The following is a 12922-nucleotide window of genomic DNA, read 5'->3' on the forward strand; positions in this document are numbered from 1 at the left end:
ACATGCAATTATGAATTGACAGCGACAGGAGCTAATCTGCATGTGAAACCCGAGCAGAACTAATCTGTATTTGAATGTCTTGAAATAAACATTTTAGCACACCATGAGGTGTGTGGGCTGGCCCACCTGTATTGTAGTAGAGGTAATGTGGGGTTGCCATGGCAACAACACCGATTTTATTGCTCTTACAATCACAGTCCATATTCTTCCGTTTTGTTAGGCTTGTTTGGATGTGTTTACGTTCTCACTAGGCATCAGCTATATTGAACCAAAGAGAGGAAAGTGATCAAGATGCTTTAATTGTAACAAATCAATTTTTCAACAAAAGCATTTGTCCAGGTATGTATTTACTTTCTCTAGGTTACCATCTTTTTGTACTAGCATGAAAATGATCTACGTTACAATGTTACTTAAAAAAAACTATCTGTTCTATACTTCAAAGCTTTACGATGGCAAAGTTTGACCCATACAATTGCTACATCCAATGACCATTATTTCTTCTCAAAATTCAACCCGTCAAGGGGTCGAACAGATTGCGCGACCCTTTTGATATCTCACCATGAAACAGACTCTCTTGTGTGCACTTCTGATTTTTATATACTTCCATATGTTCTTCAGAACTGCTCCAGAGACGTGCGGTTTTCAAGTCGTGGGTCATGGATGGCCTTGCATATTATTCACATCAAAAACATGACATTTACACAGGCACATCTCTCGCTCTCATCCTCTCTCACATGCCCGCGGTCACACAAACACGTGACCCGTCAGATCAACTACGGAGACTATAGAGGGGTCATACAACTGAATATCACAGTATATGCTACTGGACACATCACAGGCACTGTCATAATATGAGCTAAAATTAAAAATATACAATAAAACTGCTGATCCAAAACACTCTCATACGTAAGGGAAATTAGTGTAACCTAACATTAACACAACACGCACATCCCAAAAGGCTCCGCCGTTGCTCTTTCATTACTTATTAATTCTTCCAGACAACCTTCCTAACTGCCGAGCTATTTCAGGGGGTACAATGATCTTCAAATCATGTGCTAGTGTGCTATATAAATAAACTGGATTGGATTAGTGAGCCTTCTCTTCCTGCCCTCATCACTCTCCTGCCCCACTCACCCTTTCGGCTGACAACAGCCATGGACGGACAGGGCGGAGGGTGTTTGCATGTAAGAGACAAATAGAGAGACCACAGTGCACCACGGGCTTGGAGACTTCAGACCAGGCGAGGGTGTCTGCGTAGTCACACAGCGCCCTCTATAGGTCACTAACCAAACTGCCATTTGATGCAAAGGGTCAAAGAGGTTAGGACTGCAACAAAAGTGCTGTTACACACTTGAGGATCTTTGCACCAATATTTCCTCTCCGAGTCTTGTGTTGCTTCACTGCAGTGCACGTGTGTATGCGTTTGTGCTGTCACACACTTCACCCACACGTTTTGCCTTTAATTCCTGCCAGGGCTCCCGGCAGGTATCGCTGCACTTTTATTTCATTTCTCTCAGCATCATGATTCCAAGCTCTCACGCACGTGTGCCCTTGCCTCCTAACTGTTAAGCTGCTTCCCCACTGAATCTTCCACAATGAGAAGCTCCTGTGGTGCAGTAGGAAAGAACAATTGAAATAAAGTGTGTGATCCCATCTCATTCGTGCTCCCTTTGGTTTGTTTGGAGTTTATCCATGACAATATTCATCCGTCGTGTAGTTTGTTGAGTACTGGGAAATAATCTGTTCCTGAATATGCTTTGTCATTATTATATATCTTACAAAGGCATTACACAAAAGAAATCGACACAACAAACAAATCAGCAATCATCCCACTGTTTTTGGGAGGGAAGAAGACAACATTACTATAGTCACATTTTGAAACCATAAGCCAAACTTGTGATTTTACTTCTTGTAGGGAACATAAAGATGTGTCCCAATACTTTTGGTTATAAAGTAATCCTCCTTCCATAGTAGGGGATACGTTCCAGAACACCGCCAACAATAAGTGAAATTTCCGATAAAGAAATACCCTTTTTAAATACTGCTTGCGCAATATGGATTTTACCATGCGTTGTAATTTACTGCTATGACATTCCAGAAGAAAAAGCCATCTTTTGCTGAACCTAATCCATTAATATTACTGAACATGTTGCATATTACATTATTATTATTATGAAAATCTGATGTTCTAGAGAAAAAAAAATGAGGCCAGATTCTGAGTCAAAATTAATTGAAAACATTTTACTTACATTTCTGATCAAGAAATGTAGTAAAAATTTGTTGACCCTCCAAAGATGTACATTACAAAATGAAACTCCAGCCGTTACTTTCTACTGGCGTAAAAAGGACTGAAGGACTTCACCTTCAATAATCATCTTCAAGTCTGAGCTAAAATACTTGATGTTTTCATTCTTCTTTCAAATTTACCGAGTCAAAGAAAATAGTATGCTGCCATCGAGTGATCGACAGTGGAATTACACTCAAAATTACTGGAGGGGGGGGGGTTAATGTATTTTGATGAATTATGTCATCTTTATCTGGTGATGTTCTCGACATCTGAACAACAAATTGAGCAAAAAATGGTCGTCAAAGGAAGCAAGAAGCATTGCAGTGACAGGTAACACGGTAAACATACACCAGCGGGATATACTGCATAATATGATGATATTGAAAGGCAGAGGAGCCTACATACAAGTGAAAGGTGCAAGGGAAGCAATTGTGCAGCCCCATGCAAAAGCTCCCAAGTGTCTTAAACCCCTGCGGGTCCGATAGCAAAGCTCAAGTCTTGCTTTTTGGCAGCTTGTTATGTTCGGTCCACTGTGTAGAAAGAGGCCGAGGTGACTATCACGCTCTGACTCAGTCATGAAGTGGCAATTGCACTCCACAGTAAGGAAGAAAAAGCTATCCGCTATCTCCCTGATTGCATGAGTCCAGGCCAAGCTACAGCAGCAAGGCCAGCAGACATGTTGATGACCTGCGAGTCATTTTTTGAAGATATGAGTCAAGACTCTGATGCGCAGGAAGGTCCGCACTTACACCTACTCTGTCGGCTGCTTCATCATTCTGACCGGCTTTTCCTTGAGGAGAGCAGCATCAGCGATGATCATATTGTATAAACAGATTTTTATGCCTCCGCATAGTTTCAAGGTAATAAAATGTGTCAGAAACCCGAGCAAATCATTACAATATAGCGGACACTAAAACACTTAAGTCGGTGGAGGTTTTACATGGGGGGGAATAAAGGTGGCGTGCTAATAATTGTGCTAAATAAACCAGGAAAACTATAGGACTCTCTCCTACGGTCTGATGTGCTTTTGAAATTGTTTTATATGGAATATTTGCCCTTTAGCACACAAGGTTGGGGTTAGGGTACCCTGAAGATAGATTCATTTATATTTATATTGTTGGAAAACTGACTAATCCTAATTTCTCATTAATACCAATTACATTTTTTTTTTGCCCCTCACAAAGCTAAATTTTTGTTCAGTATTTTATTTCCAGGAAACCCATGTTCAAAGTTTTAAAGCGTAACAAAATTGAAATTGAACTGTTCAGGCTCTGTTGAATCGCAACTCATCACTCCAGATTATGTTACATCCCAAATTGAAAAACATACAATAGAAAAACTCCTGCCGCATAAAACGCATCAGTCTCAGTTGGAAAGACATTCGTCTGTATTCTGATACAGGGGGAAACAAAGCAGGACCCTCGCAACACGCACACACTCGCGCACACTCATGAATATGAAACAAGGACATCAGGATAGAGGCTTAGTATTGCCAGAATGTATTTAATTTAAATTACAACATATGCAAACTGAAGAAGTCCAGTAGGACTCAATGTTTTGCTTTAAAAGCTATTGATTCATTTGGAGCAAATTTACTTCATTGTGGAAAATTGTTTACGATGACAAGGACACAATATTTTTTTTTTCCATGTGCTTTAAATATTAGGAGAAATTGCGCCAATGACCTCATTTGAAAAAAATTATTCTATTTCAAGTGTGAATGAGAAAAATGTGGAGCTCCAAAATTTTATGGATCTATCATTGAGAGGAAAGGATGCGATTGATGTCAGGATCCGACCCATCTTTGATTAGGACAGTAGACAGACAATAAGAATATTAACATTGCTAACTTGGTGATGCTTTCAAGTGGCAGCGGACTTGTTCACGAGTGAGTGAAGAATGCAGCAGAAAATCAACAGGCGGATTGCTTCAGCGTCCGCAATGATGCGAACCTTGTATCGGTCCGACGTGGTGAAGATCATGGACACAAGCGGCCAAAATTTTGGTCCATTTTGGTCCTCACCTTTGGAATAGCCTGCCAGAGGACGTCAGGTCTGCAGAGACTGTTGATATTTTTAAGAGGAAGCTCAAGACACACCTTTTTAGTTTGGCTTTCAACAACTTTTAAATAATTTATCTTTTCTTTTGATTGAGAATTATTTTAAAAAAATTTTTTTTTTTATCTTATCTTACTGATTCTAGTTCTTAGACTATACTACTGTTCTGTCTTTTAGTTTTGTTGCTTTCTGTCGTTTTTTTTTTTAGCTCCAGTGTTTCCTCATGGGGGAGCCTCCGCTTTGAGGGAGGGGTGACTTTTTTTTTTTTTTAATGTTTTGCTTTGAATGTTTTAAAGCACTTTGAGTTGCATTTTTATGTATGAAAAGTGCTATATAAATAAAATGTGATTGATTGATTGATTGATTGATGTGAAAATGAGTTTCCTCCGCAGGGTGCCCAAGCGCTACCGTAGAGATAGAGTGAGATGCTCAAAGTGCACTAACCAAAACTTATTTCCAAAGCGTTGCTGTTTCGAAACTTCTCCAAATATGTTGTTTTAGTTTAGCTCTTTTAATTAACATATGAATCTGATACGAGTGTTCTACTTTGGGATCCTTTGTATAACCTACGAGTGTAATAATTTGATATGTGAACAACGGGTAGGACTAGATGAGTATTGTACTTCTTCCTAATGCCTTTGAACATGTAAACCGAGTTGATCGATGACATCTACTGATGATTTTCTTTTCTTTCTTCCAATCTTTGCTACTATCTCATTATGTGTATATTTGTTCAATCAATCAATCAATCAAGTCAGAGCTTTTCTTTGGCTTGATCACTCCACCCTTTCGAGAGTGGTCATACTGTATGTCCATAGAAACCTCCACAGCACAACTGTAAATGGATATCCATCTCACTGTCAAAATCAATTTACAACCATAATTGACAAGCTGAAACAAACCTTTTTTTTTTTCCCATGACAGTAGAAGCACACGCTACAGCCTTTGAGGGAGGTCTGTGTTCTACTGAATACATTCCTACATGCCTGCCCCCCCCAAAATCTTTTGGAATCGTTTTGATTGCTGTTGATTTTGGCCTTTGTTTGTAGCAGCATTATGTACGTGCTATTCTTCATGAACCTAAAATTTGGCCTGTTACTGACATGTGGATAATCATGTTGACGTAACTTCCCATCATCTTTAATCATCCCTGTGATCCTGATTGGACAAACAGATGAGTACAGTTCTTGTTTACAATTACTCAAAGGAGTTCTGACTGGGAAAAAAAAAAAAAACACGGAATGCGACAACCGGTACAATCCTCATCTTCCCTGTGGCTTCTTCACTATCCAACTTGATTAGCAGGAAATTGTTCATTTTAGCGATACATATTGCAGCCTGTGATTAGGCCTTCAAACAGACAAAGGCAAAGCACACTGAGCATGATATATGACATCGGTTACTTCCGCGTGGCTGTCTTTTGGCTCTTTTTAGAGAGGTTCTGTAGAACTACACCAATAGCTGCGCGAGGGCAAGACTTCTGCGATGTAGCTTAGCTTGCTACAAGGTGAGTACACAGCCAGATCTAAAAGGATACTGCAGGGCAACAATAAAACACCCACAAAGACAGAAGGCGGGGGAGGGGGGAGAGGTGAGGTGAGAGGAGAGGAGAAAAAGCCGGGTAAATGAGAAACAACACCGAAGCGCTCCAAAGACAGCGACAAAAGAGTTCCCCCCCCCCTGCAGCATCTTCCTAAGACATGACTAATACATCACTTTCAGTCCATCAATCACAAGACTCAAACCATCGATCCAAGTCTTTATACCTTTGGAAAACAGAGGAGATGCAGTGTCCCACTAGTGTCATGTATCAGGGAAGCATACACGCATTTTTTTTGTCACTGATGCGTCCATCTATTCTCTCTAATTCTGACAACTACTACTAATAGAGATAGTGCAGTTCTAGAGGATTCGCTGATGAATTGTCAAATCACAGGGAAGACAGCACTTTCTAAGTGGAACGATTAGCATTGGGATTTCAGCGGAAAAACGGGTAAGTAAAGAATTTCAATACGTTCGCCACCATTAATAAGCAGCAGACAAATAAGAATTAAGCCCTACAAATGCTTGTAAACCAACACACTCAAGACACTGCGTCACACATTTCTCTGTCAGAAATAAATACTGCGTGTCACACACGGAAAGAAATTGCACACCCACACATTGTGTCAAAGGCAAAAAGTGTGTTTCCCCTTGGAGCCTGGTAGCTTTTGGATACCTTTAGTATGGTCGATATAGCTCATTTGTAAAGTTCCTTCCTAAGAAAGAAAGGGAACTTTTTGAACCCTGAACTTTTGTTTCCCTCTGGACACCAAGCAGAACATTCTCTGTGAAATTAAGTTACTCTTTGCTGCAATTCTCCCTGCAGCAATGCAGGGTAGAGGCATTAGATGTTTTGTGCCTTTGCAAAATGCCTTCAACTCAGTGGAGGTAAATGTTTTTGAAAACAAAACATAAAAGAATGTATTTTTGGACACCGAATTTCCAAGGCTTAACAATTAAACTGCAGTCACTTAAAAAAAAAAAAAAATGAACTCGAGGGAGTGAGCCACAGTTGTCACATGCTCTGGTTCCCTCAACCATGCAGTCCAAAAACAAACACTTCTGACAGTTGGCATTGAGCGTCAATGTTACGGCTGCGGCTAGTCAAATAAATGTGCGTGTGTTTACGAGAGATAGGGAAAAACACACATCAGTCTATCACTGATTTTTTTTTTTATGAGTATTTTACCAAATGTGCCTTTGCCCCAGTGACTGATGCAGCTCGTCAGTCTCCTTTTGGAGGGACAACGCGCAATCCTACACGCAACAGAGCCACAGTTCCACTGCACCCAGTCACGTGATTGGACATTGGCAAATTGGCGCAGAAAACAAAGGTGGGGAAGATGTGATGACAACAACAAAGTTTGGAAATTTGCCTGCATGCATGCCATTAATTTCTTTACCACCCACTCTCTGGAAACGTATCGCACTACAAAGTCAAAGAAACGACTTTACTCTGAGATGTTGTAAATTTGAAAGAATAATGTAGAAGAAGAACGAAAACCTGGTGCTTAGCGGCAAAGCCTAGTTTTTACTGAAAATGATTTATTGTCGTTCTCTGTAATCTCGCTTTTAAACGCGACAGAAAGCAACGGCAGTAGGTTCATTTTACAATGTACATCTTTGGGCATGATTGTTGATGTACTCTATATTGTGAGATCAATTTAGTTTGTACAGGGTAAACCATTTTGACCGGGCTATGTCGTTCAAAGGTACTGCAATGTCGGTCAAACGTATTGGACGCTCACCAACAGTGAAAATTAAGCAAGCAAACATTGTTTATAGAAAATGCTGATATTGAATGTTGTTTTATTGTCAAAAAATCAATCCATCCATACCGCTTATCCTCACAAAGGTCGCGGGGCGTGCTGGAGCCTATCCCAGCAATCTTCGGGCAGTAGGCGGGGGACACCCTGAATTAGTTGCCAGCCAATCGCAGGCCACACAGAGACAAACAAACATCCACACTCACACTCACACCTAAGGGCAATTTAGAGAGTCCAATCAACTTACCATGCATGTTTTTGGAATGTGGGAGGAAACCGGAGTACCCGGAGAAAACCCACGCAGGCACGGAGAGAACATGCAAACTCCACACAGGGAGGCCGGAGCCGGGATCGATCCCACGACCTCTGAACTGTGAGGCGGACGTGCTAACCAGTCGACCACCGTGCCACCTTGTCAAAAATTGTTAGTGTAAAAAAATCAAAGATAATGGGGATATCCACCCGTTTTTTAGCAGTTCTGCCAACAACAAATATAAGATGTGTATCAGCATTGATTACAACCCAAAAAAAACCAAACAGCAAAAGCCCCCCTTTGCCTGCTATGACACTCACAACACTGGTTGGGATTGTAAATATTGTGACAATTTTTCATCTGCACTGAATTTTACTAGCCTGGTGGTATGACGATAAAAGGACAGTAAAACTTGGTTTGTCAGTTGGTTTCCTCTCGAGGAGACACAAAAACAAACGGCTGATGATCATGACTTATATCGCAGTTATAAATCAGAAGGAAACACTTGGTTGCTGCCTGTGTCGGAAAGAGCTGCGCGAGATTGAGCTTTTGGGGGTTGGCTGACTGCTTCATATTCCATCACTGTTGTGAGAAGTGGGTGACCTGCTACATCAGGGATAGACTTCTCTGAAATGTATTCTTTAACCTCATTCACTCCTTTCCCCATCTCTTAATTAAATCCCCCCTTTTTCACCTTTTTCCCCTCGTTCTTCACATTCCTCTTTGTGTCTTTCACTCCAGCTCTCAATCTCTCCGCCTGCTGCGACTCCACGGCTGCCGCTGATTGATGACGAGACAAATCTCTCAAGGACAGGCACCTTGTTAAAGTCGGACCAACGTGTGCTGTCTGTGGGACCAAATGGAGACGGAAGGACTAAGTTAGTCTGATTACACGGGGGCGTGCCTGATAACGAGGGTTGAAAAGAGATAGCTAATTTCCTGAAAACACATGCAAATTTTCCAGAAACTTTCCATAGGAAAGTTTTGTTTGGGAATTTTTCAATGGTGAACAGAGTTTGGAACATTCTGCATGTAGACGGCAATCCGTCCAGGCCCTGAGGTCGCAAAGCAGGCCCAAACAATGATGACGCCTCCACCTGTCTCGTATATGTTCCTTCCAAATAACTCAGCTTTGATTTAGACTGCCAACACAAGAATGTAGGCAGGGCAGCTCCAACCAATACCTCCAATCTTGTCACATTAAAAGGACTCGAGGTTGTCTGACATGCGCTTTTTTCAACCTGCTCCTTGAATGTTTACATATTGTGTCCAATGAAAACATGCCTTGTGGTGCACTATTAGTTTAAGCAGATTGTGTTAGTCTATTAACACTCAAGATAATCAGAGCAACATTTTATGACTAATTTGTGCAGAAGTGCAGGTAATTCCAAATGGTTGACATACTTTCGCTTGCGACCGAATTTTTATGTCACCGTGATCTTGTTTTACACCCTCACCAGGTAGCACAACCACAAGTTCCTTTTTTAGCATCCCCGCAGAGGCAACACCACCAGAGGCGCTTGCAGGATGGGGGTGTCAACTGTCATGTGTAAAGAAGAGGGGGCACAAGGGACTAGGAGGGATCTGCGGTCTGTGGTAACTCCCCCAAGGGGGTGGGCTGAGTCATTTTGGACAGATAGCGACACGCTGCGGTCTGATTAATGATGAGGAAGTGGATGTATTTATCACTGCTTCACATCAGCCCTGAGAGAAAGACTGGTTTGGGGCAAGAATTGAGAGTTTGTAATAATCGCAGATGCGATAGAACAGGGTTTATTAGATTAATAGGGGGGATGAGGAAATGGTCAAATTAAAGTATTCCTCCTTTTTATTTCATGATATTTACTGTACATCAGGATGTGTTTCACAACTCAGGACAAAACGCCATTCGTTTAGCCGAATGTCAGCCGTGACCATGAAACGTTTTGGTGAAACAATTTCAAGTGTGAAAATCAAATGATTTAGTGGAATCATAAACTTTAGGCTATGGAACACTTTGTAGCAAGCAGCAAAGAAAAAAATATATATACGTACATCCAACCCTCCCCCACCAATCACGTACAAGCATAAAACTCCATACTATATGTCAATCCAAACTGAGCTGTATGCTAACATAAGAATGAATAAGTAAACAAATCATACATGAACAGACTGTAGCAGCTGAACAGAATAGAACATGAATACCTAAATACATATATACCAATCATAACAAACAATAAATAAGACAATATAATGAAATCAAAAATGTGTTTAAATAGAGCCCTTTTGTTGGCTTAGAGACACAGTCGTAAGGGTGCTCGGTTCTCTCTTGAGGGACGGGAACAGACACAAAGTGCAGTGATATAGGTTGAAATGTATAACTTGAATAAACGAATAGAGTTGGAGGATCTAATATATTCAGGCAAACTATTCCAATCAAATGGGGCTTTATATCTAAAGGCACGTCGTCCAGTTTCCTTCCTTGGTGTAGGGGCATGAAAAAACAGGGATTCGGTGTTTCTTAAGTTATTCTTTGTATTGTGAGGATGCAAGTATTGTTTTAAATAATAAGGAAAATTGAAGAAATAGCATTTCTCATTCATTCTGCGATTTACTATGCTTCATTATGCACAGGTGATGGGCTGTCCAGTAGAACTCTCTTGGGACGCTGCAACAACTTAACTGAAAAATGTATGAGAGGAAAACAAAGCTGGGAAGTTAGTGTCCTGTTTAAGATTTTTCTAATTTTGGTCTCTTTGTTTTGAGGATTTACCTTTTTTTATGCTGGGGTAAACAGACCATAATTGAGCAGCCGGTCAAACAAATCTAAATAATCGTCGTCGAATTCGTAGATGATGGAGAAAGGAGGTTGATGAACGATGGAAACAGATCGGAGAGGCAAAACGATGCCTCATCTGCATTTCCAAAACAAGATTCCTTGTCCAAACAGATGATTTCTCATTGCGTTCCACTTGCGGGATGAATAAAACAAGCACTCAGTCGCAGGCCATGAGTACCTGAACAAATTGTGATGAATTGGTGTCCTCCACAGTCAAATCAAGAGAGCTTGTTTTGAAATCAGCCAGCCACTTACAAATGGAGATTCAATTAAATAGTTTAGATTTAATGCAAACTACTGAGCAGAGTGCGAGTCTGATCATGACGAAAGCATGGTCATTCAAGGCCAGTTGTAAGTTTGATGAACTTTTCCCTTTTATCACAGCAACATTCCTTCTCATTACTCCTCAGGGTGATCAGAATTTAAAAAGGATGCGATTCAGTAAGAGACTTTACGTAAGTCGCATGAGGCCAACATCATTAAATTGCCTTTTAATTCTTTTTTTTTTTGCTGTGTTGACTATCCAAACATGCAATCTTATTTGCATTCCATGTTGCTATTCCGTCCTCTTTTTCTTCATTTCCGCTGCATCCTTTCCTTTCCCCTCCTCTCCCCAGGCCTTCCACCGACTCATTCAACATTTATGGCTGTCTGGAACATACGCTAGCAGCAGAAAAACTGAAGGGCGTACATTCTTATCCTAACGCCAGCACCAAACACAGGTTATTTGGTATCTGACTAGGTGTGTTTCTTTTCACCGCAAACGCTTTATTACATCAATTCTCTGGTGACATCTCACGGCTGAACACTTTTACTGGAGCAAACACTGTCTGGAGCTCAAGACAAATCTCCCCCACAGGGGCGTCCTCCTAATCTTGTCAATTTCGCCTGTCATTTGAATGTAAATCACAAGAATCCTTGTCTGCTTTGGATCACTAATGCGGTGCAGGGTGTAGGATGGCGGCTGAAACTGCGGTGGAGCACTGTGATAATCTTGGAAAACGTGCAACTGCTACACCAGAACAGATTATTACCTTTTTTTTTTTTTTCAAACAAGAACGTTATATGAATGTTCCCATCTTTAGTCACATATTCCTCCCCTGAAATTGAATCATAGCAGCTTGTCCCTTTTTTCAGATTTGCACCCACAACCACGGGTTGCTTCGGTTTTTCCCTTCCAGGTGCTGTGTTATGGGGCTGAATGACGGTATTTTATAAGTATGAGCATTCTTCATTGCGATATAAATTAATTACTTCCCAGTCTCGAGATGAAAGAGAAAGGATTACATCCGGTGAGATAAGCAGAAGCTCAGTTGAAGAGCAGAAGGTCAGAGGTTGAAGTGTCAGGCCGAGGTTAGGTACAGCGTTGAATTATTTATGCGCTCGCTGGTCACAAATGTAAATAATAATCTAAATGTGGCGGTAGAGTCCTATGAGAGCCAAGTTCATGGGTACACAATCGGCGGGCAACACCAGCCGTTTAGTCTTGTCCAAGTGGCATTTGACAGAATGAATAATTCGTACCATTGGGAAGCCACAATAAAAGAGAAATGTATTTGATTAGCATGCGATGGAGTGAGAACGGGCCACTCTGAAGATTGAAAGAACAGTGATGGGCATTTTTTTACAACTTCCACTTCATATTGAGCTCTTTTTATGTGGTGCGCAGTCTTAATGGACGGCCATTGACACGCTAAGCACATCTGTAGTGCAGAAAGAGAGATTCAGCAGTTCATATTTCAGAGGTTCTTTCATTCCAGGCCTTCAGCGTGGCCGCTACATTCAATCAGGTGTGTTAATAATGAAAGGTGGTTTTCTTTTGTTGCTAATCTTTCTTATTTGCTGTTCAGCCACTTAGGGCAATTTCACTAGATCTTGTGTTTGAATACTTGGCCCAGCGGGTATTAAAATTAGATGAAATGGGATTATAATAATGTTGAGAACCCTCAAAGAAGGCAATCCATACGCAGTGCTTTTCTCTCAGGCACCACCGCAATCTCTATGGGGCAATATTAATTACTTTCAAAGCACTGTGAATGTTATTAGGATTTCTCATTATGCATCTTGCAGTCGCTGGTATGAGTAAAAGCACAGGAGTAGGAGACACTTATAATCCTAAAAGAACATATAAAATGGATCCTTTTTTATAGATAGCAGAGTTTACAAAGTTGAACACAATCTATTCTGGGACACTGCTTG

At 40.9% G+C, this 12922-nt stretch overlaps 1 protein-coding gene across 3 annotated transcripts in view; it reads right to left on the reverse strand.

The window, feature by feature from the left end:
• The window catches only part of LOC147132447 (methyltransferase-like protein 27), a 131390-nt gene that overhangs the window by 97667 nt on the left and 20801 nt on the right, over positions 1-12922 (reverse strand). For 2 of the 3 annotated variants that reach the window (XM_086015509.1, XM_086015508.1), the window contains exon 3: positions 8600-8752. The exons of the other annotated variant lie outside the window; for it this stretch is intronic. The gene's annotated coding sequence lies outside the window, so the exon portion shown is untranslated. The remainder of the gene's footprint in view (positions 1-8599; positions 8753-12922) is intronic. 3 annotated transcript variants of the gene reach the window in all.

The sequence above is a fragment of the Filicampus tigris genome, chromosome 18, assembly GCF_054856515.1.
Source record: "Filicampus tigris isolate MCC_2025a chromosome 18, RoL_Ftig_1.0, whole genome shotgun sequence".
NCBI lineage: Eukaryota > Metazoa > Chordata > Actinopteri > Syngnathiformes > Syngnathidae > Filicampus > Filicampus tigris.